The following is a 6,655-nucleotide window of genomic DNA, read 5'->3' as shown; positions in this document are numbered from 1 at the left end:
GGGAATGGGTGGGTAGGGAAGTGGGGGGCGCTATGGGGGACTTTTGGGATAGTATTGGAAATGTAATTGAGGAAAATATGTAATAAAAATATTAAAAAATTAAAAAAAAAAGACTTCCAAAGGAAAAAAAAAAAAAAAGATTTCCATGAGAGTAAAACCCAGGTAATATTTATCCCTATCTCCAGTTTCTCCCCTGGATGAGATTAGTAGGAAGAGATGCAAACTATTGGATGGTTACATTTGTATAGCCAACCAAGGAAGAGTTCCCAGGAAAGTGGATTATCTGGAGGTTAGAACTGTCTTGATTCTCATGAGAAAGTAAGAAGACAGAAAAAAATTAAAATGAATATATGTAGTTTCTGTAAAGTGTGATTTCACAAGTTAGGAAAGAAGATGGGTATTTATTCCGCAATGGGTTCTGTTCATAAATGCAGAGTGAGCACATGGCTCAAGTTCCCTTGCTCATGTTGCAATCTCTCAAATCTAGGGTTCAGAGATGAATTATTCTCCTAGAGATGATCAACACTAACTAGAGGATAGAAGAGAGCTTAATATATAGGAATTGAGAATCTAAATGTTCTATAGCCCCTGGAGGAATTTGCAAAAAATATCCAGCAACGATTTTTCCTGAGTATTAAGATTGCAGGTGACTTTTAAAATCCTCTTCTCTTTAATCAGAAACTTCCATAATGAATATGACTTCCATTAGTAATAATCAAAATCAAAATCATTTATAATAATATAAATTAAAATTACATAAAATTATTATTGCAATATAATAGACAAAGACTCTGTCCAAAAAACATATCTCATAAGTATACTGTGTGTGTTTGTTTATCTGTGTTTAGATGAAAAAGCAAAAGGCAGAGCTGGAGATATGGTTAAGAAGGCAAAAGTAATTTCTACTTATGCATAAAGATCTAAATTCAATACTAAACAACCTTGTAAAAAGCCCAGTATAACTGTCTACACCTGTAATCTCACTACTAATGAATGGTTTGTTTTCTATGGTAACAGCAACAAGAAGATCTCTAGGGCATTCCAGCTACCAGCCTAGCTCCAAGCTTAGTGAATACCTTGTGTCAAGAGAATATGGCAGAGTAAAGTACTCTTGAAAAGCTAAAAAGAAATCTACCGTATAACCCAGATACATAAGTCCTTTGGCTTATGTCCAAAGGACTGGGCATCCTACTCTACAGAAACTTGCTCAGGCCTGCCATTGTTTCTCTTTGTGTATAGTAGCTATGAAATGGAAACAACTTCCACAGATAAATGAACAATGAAGATGTGTACATATACACCACAGATAAATGAACAATGAAGATGTGTACATATACACAACACATTTCTATTAAGCTGTAAGTAATATGAAATTTGCTGGCAAATGGATGGAAGTGTAACATATTATACTGAGGAAGGTAACTCAGAAAGACAAATGCTGATCTTTGCTCTCAAATATTTATGGCTCCAAATCTACAGATATAACCTGAGTGACCACAGAAACCAGAAAAGAAAAAAGTGGGAGGACCATGATTGGAACAAGGATGTCTAGAGAGGGAAATATTGGGATACAAGTGATATGAAAAGGGAAATGAGAAAAACTTGGGGCAGGGTGGGCATAGAGGATAATACAGGAGAGTTCAAGAGAGGAAGGATAAATAACACTAAGGATGTTTGAATAACCCATAAGGAATCACAGTTTTATATTTATCTAAAGTTACTTATAAAGTGTGTGTCTGTTGTGTGTGGGGTGTGGTTTTGCAATATCTAACAAAAATTGTGTATGAAAAATCTTTCAAGTTCTGAGTCAGGGGAATTCAAGACTATACAAACAATATAGGCTATTGATGTTACCTTTGGTAGCCTTCCAGAAGTTGAAGGTGAGTCTCAACTGCTGAAGATGCCAAATATTTTGAATACAAGACTCAGAAAATATGAGCCAAATCTAAACCAACAGCTTCCTCCTTGAGGACTAGCTTTCATAAAATTGGAAGTTGCTATACATGCTGCCAAGAGAAGAAAGCAGGCAATAGTCCCACTGAGCTGTAATACCTCTGAACCACAACAATGAATGACCATAATAGCAAGATATCCCTAAAGTTGAAATTGTGGAATTTATAATGGGCAGTAAGTAGTAGCTCTCTGTTTGGACTAAAAGCTTGCTGAATGTGAGGGAAATCATGTACTGGAAACTTAGTCAACTACCCACAGCTAGTGAGATCATGGATCTTAGGAGAGAACATACTACCACCAATTTCCTGAATTGCCACAATCCCTAACTGCATTTTAAATACTTGTCTTTATATCCACAGAAAAGTGTAGGTCTCACTCCTTATCAGAGAAACATTTTTTGCAGCAGATAAAGATCACTACAGAAAGCCACAACTGGTCTAAATTCAGGAAACAACTGAACATTGAGTCCCGAGTCTCAATTGATACATTTACAACACCACTCCCACATCTAAGGCTCAAGGAATATTAAGGAAAGGGGACTGGAGAAATGGTAAGAGCCAGATGACCAGTAGTAGGTTGTGTCTATGAGATACAACACAAAAACTACATCCATGAAATAATCTCAGCAACACAGCTGCCTAAACAATCCCCACACAATGTCAACACCAGTTGATATGCCAATGTAGATAGAAAAAATCATACAAAGCCCTACTCCTAGACAAAGAACTAAAAAAACAAGGAACTAAGACAAATAAAAATGCTGAGAGCAGAGAGGGAGAAATCATATTATTCAGGGATAAACCTTCTAATTATTTATCCAAAACCAAGGGATCACCCCTGAAATCATATGCATAGAAGAAACATTAAAGGAACTCAGCAGATAGCCAGGTTCAATTTATGTATTTAGTCATACGTGTGTGTGTGTGTGTGTGCATGTTAAAAAAAAACAAAAAAACAAAAAACAAAACAATAAAAAAGCAGCCATGAGTTTGAGAGAGGAGCAGGGGAAGCTGAAAAAAAGTCATGTGATGGTTGGATAGAGGAAAGAAACTATGAAATTTACATTAGAATTAAAAATAAAGTATTTTTGAAAGTCTAGCCCACACTTAATTTGGATGGTTTTGTTATTGAACTGTAGAAGATCTTTGAATATTATGGATAGTAAACACATATAAAGCTTTTATATATGTTTTATAAAATATTTACTGATTCTTTGAGGTATCTTTTTCCCCCTGAGTTGTGGCATTTGATATACAAAAGTATTTTATTTTAATTATCTAGTATATTTATTCCCCTTTTGTTTCTATGCTTTAGTGTCATAGATCACAAATAATTGCCTTAAATATAGCATTATCACATGACTTAGAATCTCTAAAATGTATATATCCAAAAGAATTTGAAATGTACTGAAAGCATTTACAAACAAATGTTCATAGCAGTACTATTTAGGGTAGCCAAAAGACAGAAAAACAACATGTAATGAGGCATGAACTTATGAATAGATGAACAGAATGTGTTAAGTTACATACAATAAATACTTCTCAGCCATAAATAGGAAACACTATATCACATAAAATAAGGAATAAGAAATGAGCAAATATGTATGATTCTACCCATAAAACATTTAAAGCAGGTAAATTTATAAAAGCAGAAAGTAGATTAAAGGTTAGCAAGAGGGGAAAGGGAATAGGGGATTACTAATGCTCTATTTGGTGGTGTGAATGTGGGAGGGTTGACCCAAAAATTGAGGCAGAATAAAGTCTCAGGCAATAGGCAACTTCATTCATGGCATCAGACAATTCATATTTTGAGGGTATTCAGAGAGTTAAGCAAAGTCACATAAAAAAATGTTCACTTGGGTTCATGTTTTATACAGTCAAAATGTCAAAGTTACATAAGTTTATACAGTCACGATGTCAACTCTTGCATGGAACAATAATCTAAATAATAATGGATAATGATGGATAAACAAAACCGAGTCCTATTTACTACACACAGAAGGGGCACAAAGGCACATTCCAATAATAAATCCATGTTAAGACTTTTTTCTTGTTTAGAGTTTTCTCATATGTTCTCAAAAATTCTATTCACACAGCTTCACTCATGGACCTTGTTTCCAGAAGGGAAAAGAAACTAATAATAATTACAAATTTTCCTTTGAACCTTACAAAAATATTTTGGAAATTGTGAGGATGGCTATGTAACAGTTTGGTTGTTATCAATTCCTCAAAAATTTTCACTTAAAATGGTTAAATTCTAATAATGACACATTCATATAATGGATGTTTTATCACAAGGTAAAAAATCAACAAATAAATCTAGAAAGATGGCAAGGACGTGTTGAGAATATTCCCTGACAAAAATGGAAAATAAGCACATAAATTTTGATCAATATTATTGTCCATTAGAGAAATGCAAATTGTAACCACAGTAAGCTAGCATTATATTCCTATAAAACTGGCAGTTTTATAGTGAAATATCTAATTCTAAAGAGGAAAGAAAGCAATTTTATTTCTAACACAATATTGATAGAAATAGAAAATGGATGGTCATTGTCAAGGAACAGAAACTTTGTCAGGTTCTTAAGACACAGTTTTTGCTATAGTTATCCACAAATTTATGAATTTATCTTATATTTTTAATTTAATTTTTTATTAGGTATTTATTTCATTTACATTTCCAATGCTATCCCAAAAGTCCCCCACACGCTCCCCTACCCACTCCCCCACCCAACCACTCCCACTTCTTGGCCTTGGCGTTCCCTTGTACTGAGGCATATAAAGTTTGCAGGACCAATGGGCCTCTCTTTCCACTGATGGCCCACTAGGCCATCTTCTGCTACATATGCAGCTAGAGACATGAGCTCTGGGGGAGGGGGGAGGTACTCGGTAGTTCATATTGTTGTTCCACCTATAGGGTTGCAGATCCCTTTAGCTCTAGCTCCTCCATTGGGGACACTGTGATCCATCCAATAGCTAAAAGTGAGCATCCACTTCTGTGTTTGCATAGTCTCAAAAGAAAAAGCTATATCTGTGTCCTTTCAGCAAAATCTTGCTAGTNTATGCAATGGTGTCAGCGTTTAGAAGCTGATTATGGGATGGATCCCCGGATATGGCAGTCTCTAGATGGTTCATCCTTTTGTCTCAGCTCCAAACTTTGTCTCTGTAACTCCTTCCATGGGTGTTTTGCTCCCAATTATTAGAAGGGGCAAAGTGTCCACACTTTGGTCTTCGTTCTTCTTGAGTTTTCTGTGTTTTGCAAATTGTATCTTATATCTTGGGTATTCTAAGTTTCTGAACTAATATCCACTTATCAGTGAGTACATGTTGTGTGAGTTCTTTTGTGATTGGGTTATCTCACTCAGGATGACTTCCTCCAGTTCAATCCTTTGCCTAGGAATATCAAAATTCTTTCTTTTAAATAACTGAGTAGTACTCCATTGTGTAAATGTACCACATTTTCTGTATCCATTCCTCTATTGAAAGGCATCTGGGTTCTTTCCAGCTTCTGGCTGTTATAAATAAGGCTGCTATGAACATAGTGGAGGATGTGTCCTTCTTACCGGTTGGAACATCTTCGGGATATATGCCCAGGAGAGGTATTGCGGGATCCTCTGGTAGTACTATGTCCAGTTTTCTGAGGAACTGCAAGGCTGATTTCCAGAGTGGTTGTACAAGCTTGCAATCCCACCAACAATGGAGGAGTGTTCCTCTTTCTCCACATCCTNGCCAGCATCTGCTGTCACCTGAATTTTTGAACTTAGCCATTCTGACTGGTGTGAGGTGAAATCTCAGGGTTGTTTTGATTTGCATTTCCCTGATGATTAAGGATATTGAAAAATTTTTCAGGTACTTCACAACCATTCGTTATTCCTCAGGTGACAATTCTTTGTTTAGCTCTGAGCCCCATTTTTAATGGGGTTATTTGATTTTCTGAAGTCCACCTTCTTGAGTTCTTTATATATATTGGATATTAGTCCACTATCTGATTTAGGATAAGTAAAGAGTCTTATCCAATCTGTTGGTGGTCTTTTTGTCTTACTGATAGTGTCTTTTGCCTTGCAGAAACTTTGCAATTTTATGATGTCCCATTTGTGGATTCTCAATCTTACAGTACAAGCCATTGCTGTTCTATGCAGGAATTTTTCCCCTGTACCCATATCTTCGAGGCTTTTCCCTACTTTCTCCTCTATAAGTTTCAGTGTCTCTGGTTTTATGTGGAATTCCTTAATCCACTTAGATTTAAGCTTAGTACAAGGAGATAGGAATGGATCAATTTGCATTCTTCTACATGAAAACCACCAGTTGTGCCAGCATCATTTGTTGAAAATGCTGTGGTTTTTTCCACTGGATGGTTTTTGCTCCCTTGTCAAAGATAAAGTGACCATAGGTGTGTGGGTTCGTTTCTGGGTCTTCAATTCTATTTGATTGGTCTACTTGTCTGTTGTTATACCAATACCATGCAGTTTTTATCACAATTACTCTGTAGTACAGCTTTAGGTCAGGCATGGTGATTCCACCAGAGGTTCTTTTATCCTTTAACAGAGTTTTTGCTATCCTAGGTTTTTTGTTATTCCAGATGAATTTGCAGATTGCCCTTTCTAATTCCTTGAAGAATTGATTTGGGGTTTTGATGGGGATTGCATTAAATCTGTAGTATGCTTTTGGCAAGATAGCCATTTTTACTATATTGATCCTGCCAA

This window comes from Mus caroli, chromosome X (assembly GCF_900094665.2).
Source record: "Mus caroli chromosome X, CAROLI_EIJ_v1.1, whole genome shotgun sequence".
Taxonomy (NCBI): Eukaryota; Metazoa; Chordata; class Mammalia; order Rodentia; family Muridae; genus Mus; species Mus caroli.
This window is presented reverse-complemented; position numbering follows the sequence as displayed.